Source organism: Lepisosteus platostomus, chromosome 3 (assembly GCF_059453375.1).
Source record: "Lepisosteus platostomus isolate fLepPlt1 chromosome 3, fLepPlt1.hap1, whole genome shotgun sequence".
Classification (NCBI taxonomy): domain Eukaryota; kingdom Metazoa; phylum Chordata; class Actinopteri; order Semionotiformes; family Lepisosteidae; genus Lepisosteus; species Lepisosteus platostomus.
In genome coordinates this window covers 51934665-51949702 of record NC_142613.1, presented here as the reverse complement: position 1 = coordinate 51949702, position 15038 = coordinate 51934665, and the positions used below count along the sequence as shown (strand labels likewise).

The 15038-nt window shown below is 43.5% G+C and overlaps 1 protein-coding gene across 1 annotated transcript in view; it reads left to right on the top strand.

Moving 5' to 3' along the window:
* LOC148675067 (leucine-rich repeat and fibronectin type-III domain-containing protein 2-like) overlaps positions 1-15038 on the top strand; it is a 167692-nt gene that overhangs the window by 95817 nt on the left and 56837 nt on the right. Inside the window, exon 3 of the mRNA XM_088626044.1 lies at positions 8972-9114. The gene's annotated coding sequence lies outside the window, so the exon portion shown is untranslated. The remainder of the gene's footprint in view (positions 1-8971; positions 9115-15038) is intronic.

Here is a 15038-nt window from a genome sequence, read left to right as displayed (position 1 = left end):
TACCAAGCACACAACTGTAAAGTTCAGTGTGCTGTTAGATATCCGAAATACACAACAAGCAATACCAAAACAAAAGCCTAAGCTCCTGTCTAAACTTCTGTTCAAAGACCCTAACTGAGCTGCTGAACTGCCTACCAGCCCCAAACAAACATATTACAGAAATGGTCTCTGAGACTCGTCTTAAAAATTCTTCTGAAAAAACACTCTCTCTCCAAGAGTCTTCACTTTTTAAGAATTTCAAAGCATGTTCACAAAAACTTACAAAATCCACAAGTTCATTCAGTCCGTGGTCAGTTCTATTCCCTCCTGTTAATGGCAAACAAAGGGGTGTGTCTTCCCTTTGCCCTTTGCCCTTTGCCCTTTGCCCTCTGACCTCTGGCCTCTGACCTCTGACTTCTGACATCCAGGCAGCACACACTCAATGCTTCCTGCTTTTTAAACAGTCCCCTGATCAATTGATTTCCTGCAAATGGTCAGCTGACTGAGATCAACAGCTGACTCCCCAAGATGTTTCTGGGGAATGTGGTCCTGACAGGGCTGTGCTCCCCGCCTTATGAAGAAGGCCATCAGATGACCGAATACCATCCAGTTTCAAGGCCACCTTCCACTGGATTTCGAAGCAAACAGATGAGTGGGAAGGACAAAACTTCCTTCTTCCTGGAACGTGCACCAATCAGATCTCCATCTCTTTTCTTCTAGTGGCAGCCGTTGTCTCCTGGAGCCTCTGTGTGTACTCTGGGCACATCTGGGCACTCATAACTCTTCATCACAATCCCCTTCTCTGGGTATAGCGACCATTCTTCTTCCAACACAAAGAGGCAACATCTCCCCCTCTTCCCTAGACAAGTGTTTCTCTGGCAACTATTTCTTTTTTCACCATAAGGAGATCTGGCAGGTCCACCTCTTCTCCCTCGGTTGGCTGCTTTGTCCAGTGGGTGATATCCTCTGGCGACTCTCTGAATACCGTATTCTTGTAGAATGTTCAGGTCCTATTCTTTTCTTGCCAGAAGCCTTCTGTACTGCTCTCCCTCTACATTTAACCTTCTCTGAATTGCTTCAGCCTCTTGCAGCTTGGCTCTCAGCTATTTCCAGATGCTCTACTGAGCCCTCACTCTTCTCTCAGTCTCGTTCTTCAGCTGCTGCACAGCCTTCCTAAGGCTGTCACTGAACATCTCCATGCCGCTCTGCCTCTCCTCCAGCTGCTCCATCAGCTGAGAGAATTTGGCTTTCAGATGATGCTTCTCATCTGCCAGCGCTGACTTTCCCAAAATGTCGCTGGCCAGCTCATCGGGTAATGTTTCCTTTTCAGGCTCAGGCCTCTTAATACACGTGTTGAAGCAGTTTAATTTTTCTCCTACCGCTGATCTGCTGGTGCAGAATGGTGCTGTGTGTCTCCAGGTGGGGCTGCTGGTGCAGAAGGGTGCTGTGTGTCTCCAGGTGGGGCTGCTGGTGCTGATTGGTGCTGTGTGTCTCCAGGTGGGGCTGCTGGTGCAGAATGGTGCTGTGCGTCTCCAGGTGGGGCTGCTGCTGTAGAATGGTACTATGTGTCCTCTGTAATAGTTCAGGTGGGTAGCTGCGTCAGCATGTGTAGGCTCCAAAGGAACAAGTAAAAGGTTTATTCCATGCTGAAAAAAGAAGCCTTCTTCGGTTGTGGAGCCTTCTTCAGGTGCCTGTTTCCTCTGTCTGGGTCTTGCTATTCACCTGACACACCTACAGTATAGGACCGTATTGGACATTGGCTCTGCAAGGTGTGAGGCAAGGTACACAGAGAATCAAGCCTTTATTTATCGGATGTTACAGAAATCTTGAACCTGTGCTGGCTCTGTTGAGCACTGCACAAAGCAATATGATCCCTGGGTTTGTACTTTGCTTGTTTCTCATTTCCTCTCAGTGTCTCATTCAGACTTTCTATGCTTCATGGGCAGTTTTAGTTTTTAGCAGTGACTTCTAAGCCTACAACACAATTGTAATTATGTCACACTGGACGGCATTGCTTGGGTCTTGCACTGAGCTCTGCTTTTGAGCTGACATCGCAGTTTGAAAGTGACGGCTTTACACTAACGAGGAGAGCGCTAATGGAAATGCAATGGTGCGTTTTCCAATTTACAAAACTATATAGCCTTGCTCTTCAAATCATGTGCAGTGTGCCTGTTAATTAAAACACAGAGGAACTTGTTAAAGTACACAGGATTAAATGCTCTCATTAAAAACAGTATAAGAGGACGAATGGTAAACTTTTAAATGTTCTTTTCTGCAATGTGATCTCCATTTGTGTTTACTATAAATACATCGGAATACTCATGCATCAGCTGAAATTTCCAAACAAAGCAAAATTCATTTTATAAGTTGCATTTGTAGTATATTGTAGACATCCTGTTTAGGACAAATAAAAATGTCATGTGTAGAATTAAATGCCAGCACAAATCAGCAGCCACTTAAACTCACACTCACGCATGTCATGCAAAATGTTAGTGGAGCTTCACATCGTTTTTAGTGACTCCTTGTGTTTGTACTGTGTATATGTAGTACCTTTCATCTCAAAGGATCCCATAGCCTTTTATATCTAGGAAGAGACATACTTCATCCACACCTGGGAGACTTGCAGCACCATTCTGCACCAGCAGCCCCACCTGGAGACACACAGCACCATTCTGCACCAGCAGCCCCACCTGGAGACACACAGCACCATTCTGTACCAGCAGATCAGGTGTAGAAGAAAAATGAAACTGCTTCAGCAGGTGTATAAAGAGGGAACTGTAGAGAGGTCAAGCTGTACACAGATCACAGATCACAGAAATAAAACACCTAAAGCCATTCTTCTGAAATAAAAGGAAACCCTGTTCCTGTGTTCCCAGTTCTGAAGCTAGAACAACAATTAGTATCATATCAGCATCAGCTGCTTGGAACAACAGGCAACTTATCAAGAGAGCAGAAGCTTTAGACACACTGACTTTTGCCAAGAATGTGGCTTCTGGAGGCTTGGTTAATAATAACAATTCTGGACAAATTCCGACCAGCCTTTAAACGATAGAGCTGGACAAGTTTGCCACATGATAAATAAACATGCCAGATGCCTGAATGAAGTTCCACATATCTGCTTTCAATAAGCATTCAGTCTGAAACAGAGGCCCCAAGGCAAGATACCCTTGGAAGAGATGCCATTCAAACCCAGGGCTTGTGTTATTTGAATTATCCTACTATATTAATTTAATATAATAAAAAGTGAAATACAAAAAAGACAGCACACAAGGAACGTGCGTTTAAAATCGAGAACAGGATGAGATCCACCAAACAAGACAGGAGCAGACACTACATTAGCCAAAGTGTGGTGGGGGTATGGAACAAACTGCCCAGCCATGTTATTGAAACTGAAACCCTGTTTCAAGAGACAGCTGGGTAAGATTGATTCTCAGATCAATTAACTACTAACTATCAAATGGGCCAGATGGGCTGAATGGCTCCTCTCGCTTGTAGCTATTTTCACATTCTTAATACACATAAACAATTTTTTTCTCATATATGCATGTGCTCGTAATAATCCATTGGCAAAGTCATATTATTTTTACACCCTTTGTATGTAGTTTGCAAACATTCGTCCAGCATCTTGTTTTCCCAATGTGTGTTATTTTTATAGGCATTCATGAGCACAGTAGGATATCATATCACCCCTGCTGGCCTTCATCTCTCTCAGAGCTCAAGTGCAATCAAGAAAGAACCACCCTGCTGGCCTCAGTTTTTGCTCCAGAAGCTCTTTCCTTTAGTACTCATTCCTTCAAAAGGTGTGCAGCATTGCAGACCACAGTGGAAAACTTCCACTTGTTAAAAGTCATTTGAAATTCACAGGGAAAGAAAATAAAACTCAATTTCATGAAATCACTTTGGAATCCCCTTAATCTATTTACGCCACACGTGAACCATTGACAAGGATTACGGTGGTTCAAGGGATTTCAAGAGATGTGAGCTGAGTACCAAAACCCCAGCCCACTTGGAAAATGAGAGAGTGAAAAGGAAATGAAGGGGATTCACATCTGAAAAAAATAATGTCAAAAATATATCTATATACTGTATATGTTAGTAATGCAGTTAATGTAAAGTACTGCCATTTACAAGAGCCACTGTTCTATATGCATTGTGCCCCTGACTTAGTGAGAATGCAAAATCAAAATTCTGGTATGGTCTTCACAAAGCCTGTCTTACTTAACTGCTGTTTTTGTTTGGCCAAAATAGCAGAGAATAATTAGCAAATACGAATAGGCCTGTTTTCATCACTGACTTGAAAACTCATCAAGGCCTGTGTGCCCAAAATTCAGACTCTTTGAGTCCTAGAGAAGGAAATAGAGGCACTCTGGTTCCTCTGGAAAGAGCCTGCTGAAGGTCTGTTCAATCAAGAATCCACTGTCAACAATTCAAGATATTCAGTGCCATCCCAAAGCCCCCTCTTAGAGAAACTCGTCCAACTTTTTAAGAAGTGATGATTCCAATCATACACACAAAGAACAGCAAACAGCAGGAGTTGACGGAATTCTTGCTGAAATTATTATGTACAGTAAACAAGAACTAACACCACACCTCCACACTCATCATTCAGATTTGGAATGAAGCAATCCCAAACTACTTTAAGGATGGCCATGTCTAAATAGGTGGAGATAAGATGGAACTGCATTACCCAGAAAGCAGTGGGGAATGACCTGCCATCCTTTGTCAGCTCACCACTTTAAAAAAAATCAGGAACAATCACTTCATTTAAGGCACATGAGAAAGACACTTGCAATCAGCATTCAGAAGACTACAGTTCTCCATCAGCAAGTTCCAAATACACATGCATCAGTGCTGTCATTTTGGATCATGTTGAAGTAGATGAAGGTTGAGCTCTGCCCATGTCTTGACTCATCTTGCACAGAAGGCTGGTATTCATGAAGATCCAGCATGGCTTGACTTCTGCAAGGGCAGCCCTTGGATCAGTATAAATTACATTTATCCCATGAGGAAATGGTAGTTCGAGGATCAAGACATCAAAACTGAAACCAGACTGATGGCCTGTGCTGCAGTCATCATTCCTACTACTGCACCGTGCTGAAACATGGAGAGCATACAATGGGCACAGGACTATCATCAGAAAAATCTTCAGAAACATTTATGTATCAAGTGGGAGGATTAATGCACCAACTTCAGTGTTCTCTGCCAATCAACACTTCAGGCACTGAAGATGTGATCAGCCACCACCAGCTCCTCTGGACTAGTCATGTATTGACTCCAGGTCCAAAACAGGACCTCTACTCCCATCTTAGTCAAAACAGAGACACCAGTAGAAGAGAGACATTTAAATAATGATGAAAGCTAACATGAGGAAATTTGAAGAAATGTGACATCATGAGAAATGTGACATCAGAGTTAACAGTGTCTGGTAAGGAGCCTGTGAGACCTTGAGACTCACTTAGAGACTCCGAGATGTCGGAATGAGGAAGCACAGTGAGAGTGTCAGAGAGAGCTCACCATGACTGGACCACCTCATACTCCCTGAGACGACACCTGCACTTACTAACCCTGCTGGAGACTGAGGATCGCCTATTGGCCTTATCAGCCACCATGGGATTCATGGATGACAACTGTCAGATAACTGTCAACAGTGATGAGGATGATTTGCTTAATTACATAAAAGTTTGAAATTAGGAAGCAAATGAGTTCTTCATGAATTCAGATAATCTACCAACTGTAACAACCACAGTGCAGAGTGGTCCAAGTTGTGCAATTACAACAAAGCTGTTCTCGTATAGTTGTCTGTACCTAAAAGAAAAATATTCTACACACCATTATCATCTGCAGGGTCAGGGTTTCCTCCCCGGAGTTCAAAGCAGTACATCCTATTTCAACTTGCCACGACCTAGATGAGCCGTTATGAATTTCAGCCTCACACACAGACGCTGTGTGCACTGAAACATTAAACAGTGTGTTCACAACACCTATTCATGGACCAAGTCCACAACAAACCTTGGTCATGAATACTGATGGTGCACAGCAGTTTGCCACTCAGGATTATTTTCTTCTTTAGCGCTCCAAAAGTAATAGATGGCAGGTATTACAGGCTGCAGATTCTGTTCCTGTTGCTTTGATTTGGAGAACAGTCATTTGCAATTTGTGATAACCTATTATGCTCAGTCATTGTGATCAGGTTCCATTTGTAGAATGACACAGACAGGCTGATGTGTGTGTATTTGGCCCCACAGGAGCTGCAGTGGAATAATAGATAGGACCTTGGTGAAAGTGCTGAGCTGAAGGTAATAAAGGGTTTCTGTGAGCCTGTTACAGGAGCAGGATATTTTATCTTGGCAGAGCTCTTTCAGTTGCATGTTCCGCTTAAAGGCTTTTGAAACTACACATTTCTACACATGCATTTTTATTTCCACCATGAGGGGCTGTTGTGTGTACATTATGTTTGATGCCTGGTGCCTTTGCGATACTCGGGGCACACAGGTCATTCTGGGGTAGTTCTAGGGTTAAATCAGAGGGTATTGGTGCAATCTGCAGTGCATTTAAGACTGAGAACAGGAAGCATTTCTTTATCCAGAGCTTTGTGGGAGTGTGGAACAAGCTGACAAGCCATTTTGTTGAAGATGATATCCTGGTGTCTTTCAAGAAACAGCTGGATGAGATCCTGGGATTAATTAGTTCCTAAATAAAAAAAAAAGGCTCAATGGCCCAAATGGTCTCCTTTATTGGCTCTCATGTTCTTATGTATTTCCTGTGGCTGCACAGTGCTCACCATCTGTGTTCATTCCTGTCCTGTACCTGATGCTCATACACAGAGCAGCCCTTCATTTCGATTTTCTAGATTGTTTCTTAGGAACACTGTAGCCAGACTAGCTTGGGGATAGCAAGATCTCCTGCCTGAGCTCTGTTGATGATGATAATAATAATAATAATAATAATAATAATAATAATAATAATTGCTTACACTTACAGTATATAGCACTTTTCTGAACACTCCACTTAAAGTGTTTTACAGGTAATGGGGACTCCCCTCCACCACCAGCCATGTGCAGCCCCACCTGGATGATGTGACGGCAGCCATAGTGCTCCCCACACACCAGCTCTCAGTGGGGAGGAGAGCAGAGTGATGAAGCCAATTCATAGATGGGGATTATTAGGAGGCCATGATTGGTAAAGGTCAATGGGAAATCTGGCCAGGACGTTGGGGTTACACCCCTACTCTTTTCAAGAAACACCCTGGGATTTTTAATGACCACAGAGAGTCAGGACCTCGGTTTTACGTCTCATCCGAAGGACGGTGCCTGTTTACAGTATAGTGTCCCTGTCACTATACTGGTGCATTAGGACCCACATGGACCGCAGGGTGAGCACCACCTGCTGGCCCCACTAACACCAGTTCCAGTTGCAGCCTTAGTTTTTCCCAGGAGGTCTCCTATCCAGGTACTGACATTCAGTGGGCTGCCAGTTGTGATTTGCAGGGTGATATGGCTGCTGGTACAGTAGGTAACGCGAGACCATAAGGAAGCTGCTTCTGGAGAGCCACAGCCCTGCTGATTTATGGGCTTAAGGGTCATTGTGAGAGATGTGACACGCATATAAACTCCTTCTATCTGAGAAACTAATTGATCCAACTGAAGCAAAAAACACAACATAGATCACCAGGATCAGCGCTGGTGCTCCTCTGAGTTCGAAAATAAGAACATAAGACAGGTCACATAGGAGACGAGACCATTCGCCCTCCAGATTAATTTGATTTATGTTTGAAAGAAGCCAGGGCATCTACTGCAAGCTTGTCTGCTTTACTAACTTCCAGAATCCAGTTCACTGAAGTACAGTGTTTTAGGAAGAGTTATGGTCCTGGTACAGATCTCAGTGGCACTGCACTAGTTATATTGACATTCACCCTTTTTTTGTATGGCATCCTCCTATAATATGTAATTACAGTATAATGTGCATACTGTATAGCCTATATAAAATGTATATTAATTTGAATATCAGCCTCCAACAATGGACTCTACTCTGGAGTCCATTGTTGTAAGGGATACATAATACATATATACTCCTATAGAAATTACTTTATAATGTGTAGAAAATAATACTAAATCAATTCATTATATTAGTTTATGAATACTGAAATATGCTGAAATGAAGAAGGACAATTTTACTGTGCTGGAGAAGTGACTGCTTTCGTCTTGGAAAAGGCTTGATTTTCCAGACTGATGAGTTCTGTCCCTCTGCTGTTCCTCTGCTTTCTCTGAGAGTGTTTCCAGCTAATCAAGTCTTTGCATGTTTTACAAGCTCTTTCAGGGCAGCGCAGTGGTATGAGTGAGCACTTGGCTGTGGGTTCAAGCCCTGCCGTTGGTGCTTTCTGTGTGGAGTTTGCATGATCTCTGACATGTTTGCCCACTTGCTCCCTTTTTCTTCCAGCTTCTGAAGACAAGCTGACTAGGCTAACTGGTATCCCTGAATTGCCCCAGCATGTGTGTGCATGTATGTGTGTGTACAGGCGTGCATGGGCGTGTGTGTGCAAGTGTGTTTGCACGCTTGCATGTGCGTGTGTACGGTATGTGTATACGCACGTGTGTGAAGTGTGTCTTTGCAATGGAAGTGTGAGCCTTGTCTCTAGGTCACCACGACACTTCTCCTCTCCCATAAAGGATAATGCCTGTTTCATAATTGGTTTTCGACACCAAGGCTGGTAGAAAAGGCATAATCAGGAACATAAAACCATTTAAGGCGAAGGGAAAGTTTTCAACATATTAACAAGCAATCAATTTTGTGTGCTGAGGGACTGTCACTGAGCGGTGAGCCATGATGCAGCAAGACACTGCAGGAGAACAGCACAACCAAGCAATCAGCACTCTGCTGCCTCGTCTCCTCGATCCATCACATCCCAAGTGAAGAGGGCACGTGCACTAACTCTGTGAGCACAGAAGATCTGATCTTCTTTCATGTTTAACCCTGAATTATCGGTGTGTTGCAGCTGCAGTGGCTGAGAAGCCTGTCGCGAGGATTGCTAGACTGCTGGGAGATGGTGAGGCACCAGCACTAACACCTCTGCAGAACTATGTGAAGGATGAAAACCTGAACAGAGCAACTCCTGTCTCAGTGCTGCACACTTCTGCTGTGAGTAAATCATGATCATGTATCCTCAAGTGTCAAGAACATCACCATTGTATTCTGATTATAATCTGAGAGTGCAGAAGTACTTTTTATTTTGGAATCACCATTTACTGACCTACCCAATCTGGAATCACTAGTTGTAAGTTTTTCACAGCTCACAGCTATGAATCCTGGAACTGCACACCAGGGAGAATCTCATTTGACACACCCGCCACTCAGCCCCCCTCTCCTGACACGCCCACCTCCTCTCCTCTGACACCCCACATCAGCCCCTCTCCTGACACGCCCACCTCCTCTCCTCTGACACCCCACATCACCCACTCTCCTGACACACCCACCTCCTCTCCTCTGATACCCCACACCACCCCCTCCCCTGACACGCCCACCTCCTCTCCTCTGACACCCCACATCACCCCCTCTCCTGACACACCCACCTCCTCTCCTCTGACACCCCACATCACCCTCTCTCCTGACATCTTGTCCTCTGACATGCCCATCACCTACTCTTTCTCTTCTAACACAACCACTCCTGTCCTTGGTCATATCCTCATCCCCTTCTTTTCTTGCACGCCCACCTCCCACCCCTCTCAACGGACATGCCCACCTTCCAGCCAATCAACTTTCATCACATTGCCCCATTCTGAAGGATCGGTGCTGATTGGAGAGGAGATGTTCCATGTCCATCGCTCACAGCACTGCGCCCAGGCTGCCACAAGGGGTCATTGACAGCCTAGAGAGCTCTGCCAGTCATGCGCCAATAATGGAGATTAATTAATCATACACATGTCATTCTGGAAAGTCACTTTCTGGCTGAGCAGAGCAAGCTCTCTCCACTCTCCCTTCATTAAAACAGCAAGGCACAGTTGGGGTCTCGGATTGCACCTACTCTCTAGCTTAGTTTCTCATTGGAGAGCACAGAGCTTAGCTGATGGGAAATAAGTATCTTAAAATGGATTATAGGTGAAGCAAATAGAAAAAGCTGAACATAGTTGCTGGTGGGTGTTGTTTTTGTCATTTACAGTAAAGCCTTATTTAATATTTTTAGGTCAACACTTGAAAGCATACAGTATATTTTATTGTATTATACAAAAAATGAATACTGCAGTTGCTGCGGTTTCACTGACCTGTCAGCTTCAGGAGAAGAGTAGCTGGAGTGAAAATGAGATCAGACATATGGAGACAAAAGACTGGTTTTCTTCTCATGTTTGATCTTCTTTAAACAACTTCTGCCTGACGTGACATCCTTGTTATCTGGGAATGCATATTTTCATTGCCCTTCACAGCAGCTACTACCCTTTCACCTTTCTGAATTCCCCATGTGAAAGTAAAAACACTGTACACAGACCTTAAGAACACAAGCAGTTAGACAATTCAGGAGCAGAAAATTGTAATATGAGCTTTACAATAAGTTGCCAAGATTACCATAAGTTAAAATGGGAAGGTATAAGGATACAGCTGATGTTTCTATTGCAAGACAGACACAACTGCAGAATTTCTCATTTTTTATTAGAGGTATTTGTTTAAAAAAAGTGTGAACTAATTTGTAATTCAACAAAATGGGACATCATTGGATGGGGTTGGATAGTTTTGCAGGGTGCAGTAGGTCTTTATTAAGAAAACATCAGTGATTCAGACAGAAAATGGAAAGGAAGAGTAGATGGTTCTATGCATTTGTACTCAGGGTGGAATATTCTAAACTAATTGGATAGAAAAAGTAACAGAACTCAACATGATTCATTACAGATGAAAGTAAAGAGAAGGAGAGTGAACAGAGAGTGGGAAAAATGCTTTTTAAATGTGTAACTTAGCGCAGGGAGGGCTGGATAGTTCTGCGTGAAGTTTGAAGCCTAATTGTGTGTAGTGCATTTCATTTCTGTTGAAGGTTTTGGTTAACTGAACAGATAATGCTGAAACCTTGGACGGTCTGCCTCATTATCATATTTGAGTTTAAGACTAATCTAACTACAAAATAAAAACACTGTATTTGAGATACAAAACAAATATCAAAACAAAAAAATGGGTCTGAATGTCTTTGAAATATTTGGGGGCACTCTGAGAGATACTGTAAGGTTTTTGTCTTCTGCTTCAGCAGATAGTACTGGCAAGGACATAAAGATGCAGAACGTTGTAGAGAATTAGCCCTGCTGGGCAGAATGCAGCACTGTAACGTATCCTAGTGCTGTTTGCCTGCTACAGATGTCTGTGCCTTCTTGTGAATCATTACACCTGATCGGTACTTGACAGGGCTTGATGAGTAGCATGTGTTATATATGACAGGTTTCAGTGCCTAAATTTCAACATATTCCCTAGATACACACTGATGTATTTCTCCTCCATCCATCTCTGCCCAGTAAATCCTCATTTTCAGTACGGTGATGGGAAAAGCACATACAGTAGATGGAGCAAAATATCACATAATGCCCCAGTACCACCTTTCTCAAATTGTACCCGTAGTATCATCATAAACCAGCTCTATGTGATAAGGCAGACTGAATTGTTTCCTGTCTGGTATTCACAATGTCCGGGGTCACTGAGAAGAAGAAAGTATTTACAGTGCAGATGGCTGAGAAGTGTCTCCACATCTTACAGCCTAATTGGCTTGTCTTTGATCTCATGATCCTAATTAGCACCTACTCCCCAGGAGTGGAATCGGGGAACAGCAGGGTGGGGTATGACCAGACCGGGGCCTCCGTCTGGGGGTCCCCCTGCAGCAGGCGACCTCGCTCCCCCCTGATCCTGAACCTTGTGCATCAGACACAGGACGTTGAAAAAGAGTGATGTGGCCCACAGAATTTTACATTCTGATTGTTCATAATGAAAAGATTTCTGGAAAAAGCCTTCTCCTCCTCAAGTGCCCCTAGAATAGAAAGAAGGAATTAAACAGCCGTTGCACATCTCTGGATCATTACCCCGGCCTCGGCCAGACACCAGCTGCTTGTCACTTCCGTGCTGCAGCATGTCCTCACGCCACAGTCATTATTAAGTACAGTAATTAAGAAATGGAATCCCAAATGTGCTTTATTCAGCAATACGTGTAGTTTAGAATGCAAGTTCGGAAGGGATGACAACAGCCAAGCTCAGTCGGCCCCAGCCGTCAGTAATTCAGAATCATTCCTGACATCATTTCCTCCCATCGAAATCGTGAATACTATATGTCAGCCCCTTTTCCCCCTCGCCTTTGTTTCTGTCCCCCTCCTCCAACCCTGTCTCCACCTGTGCAGCTGCCCTTTGGTCACCCCTCTCTCCGCACAGGGGCCCTGTGTTTAGGAGATTGGTTCTCAACCAAGTGGGTTAAGACAAAACATTTACAATGACTAAACTAGTCAATAAACCTGTTCAGCACACTTAATTTTGGGGTTTTAATATTCCCAGTGAGCTACAATGTGAGGTCTAACTGTGGTGCCCTCAGTTGCCCACCAAGACTGGCAACTCAGTGTTCTTCAAAGTGAGGCATCGATCAATCGATCGATGTAATGTAGCCATGAGCAACATTTTTCTGTCCTCCCTTTCCTGGAATAATTTTTCAAGCAGTGCACGGTTTCAAAACGCAATATGGAAATGTAAGCTATCACTGCCCTGAAATGTACCCAACAGCAATTGCACAGCAATTTTCTTGTGAAAAAGAAATATCTTTTTTTTCCCTATAACCGTTTCCGCGAAATGCCCTTTTAAAGATTAATCAAATAGTAAAATTCTTGGCTGCTCAGTTGCCAAGAAGAAATTGAATTGCAATCCGCTTTGCTTCGTTTTCATGAATGCCATTCCACAGTGATCACCCTGATTCAGGCAGGCCACGGTGTCGGGCAAAGGTATCCACAGGTGCTTTGTTTTGTAAAGCTGATTAGGGATTCGGGAAACTTGATAGGAACAGTTTGACATGCTCTGGCAAAAATGTAAAACTACATAAATTCATCGGGAGGATAATGCTGCCATGTTCTAGTCACTAGATTAAAAAAATCTTGCTGGGGAGAGAGCAGCTGTGGTGGAAGGGCTTACTGTCTGTCCCCAAGGGAGAGGAAAAAAACTGCTTTGAAATTTCACCGTGTGACTAGAAAGCATCGGTTCCAGATGAAAGCAGAAATTAGACGGGAAAAACAGCAAGTGCCAAGAAGCGCCAAGTTGTGCATATTGATTTGAAAGGAAATTTTAGTATTTGATGTCTCCGTGTTCCTTTTCCTAGATCTTTCATTTAAGTGGGAGAAGGAGTAGAACCACCAGGAAAAAGATGATAAAAGCGTAGGGTTTACAAAGATATAAACCTTTAAAAGAAGGAACTACAGTGGAAGCAAGCTAGGAGAAGAAAGCCATTACTTTCTTTAGTCTTAGTTTGTGAGTATATAGCATGTGGGATTCTCATCACCTATATGGGACATATTTTTAAATCATTTGAAGCTAATTCTATGTAATCAAGGCACGCTGTGTACTGTATATCTTGGTTATGGTACCTGTTCCATCTTGCACAAAACCCAAGTCTTCCAAGTCTGGAAGCTCTGTGGCATTGGTGCTTTTGATTATTTCTGTAGAAGAATCTTGTGAATAAACCTCAGTCAGCAGTTTTTTTAATTCATGTCAAGAGTTCGATAACTCTTGATATGAGTTCTAAAACCTAGCTGGGCCCCAGATTCCTTTAACATTTCTAGTGCACTTGAAGATATTGATCTAGAAATAATACACATATAACTGGGCCCCTGGAATAGCAATTTTGATTCTGCTATTATTAAGCTACCTGAAGTTTTAAAACTTGAACAGAGAAGACTACGAGGGGATCTATTTAAGAGTGGCAAAGACACTGACAATGTCAACCTAGTGGACCTCTTCAGAATGAACGGTAAAATACAAACCAGAGGACACAAATGGAAACTACTAGAACATTCATTTAAAACCAAGCACATCTTTACACAAAGGAGTTGAAGAAGTATCTTATAAGCTGCTCAGCCACATTGTCCAGAAGCACTTCTTTTAATAAAGGGCATTGGGACAAGCCTGTTGAGCCATGTTGTTGAAGCTGATACCCTGGGTGTCAGGAGCAGTTCTTTTTGGGCCCTATGCGGATGACACGATCCGAAAGGTGAAGAAACAATAGGGAAAAATATAATGCAGGAGTCGGTCAGGAGACAGGGGGGCGTGTCCGAGGTGAGCAGGTGTCCAGGGGAAGTGAGTCCGGGGCAAACAATCCAAGCATAAATCCAAAACGGAAGGCAAAGTCCGAGACCAGGGTATCCATCCAAAGTATTTAAAAACCAGAACCGGGTCGGGACCGGCGGGACAGGGAATCAGGAACATGAAACTAAAACCATAACGGAGCCAGACGCAGCAGGACCCCGGGCTCTCACAAAACGGGATTCAATGAGAAGCCCCGGGCAAACGCCTGCGTCTGGCTTTAAAGGTGGAACTAAAGAGGGGCTGGAATAAGGAACAGGTGTGGGGAATGGGACAGAACGAGGAAGGGCTGGAGCGCCCTTAAGAGGAGGAGTAACGATCGTGACACTGTGTTATTTCAAGAAACAAATGGATCAGATCCTAGGATCAATTAGTTTCTAACGAGCAGGTGGAACTGGCCAGCCTCCTCTCAGTTGTGACTGTTTTTATGTTTGTGGTTTAGATCGATGACATGAATGCATATACTTCATGGTGCCATTAATTAAATTAATGTCCATCATTTCTTGAGATTGCTGCTGTGTTAGGAGGTGTGATAATGTAATATGTGAGAGAAGAGAGAGAATTCTAAATCCATAAACCCAGAGAAACATGTATTGGTATACTCTGATGCTTTTTTGGACTTTTTGGCTCAAATGCCCCATGGTGTGAAATGGGATTTCAGTCAAAGGTCCGGCTTCACAAAGATGTGCTACACGTGGTCTCTGAGTCACTAAAAATGTTTCCATATGTATGCTGGAATGTTTCTGCATTTCCAGATCTCACAGGTC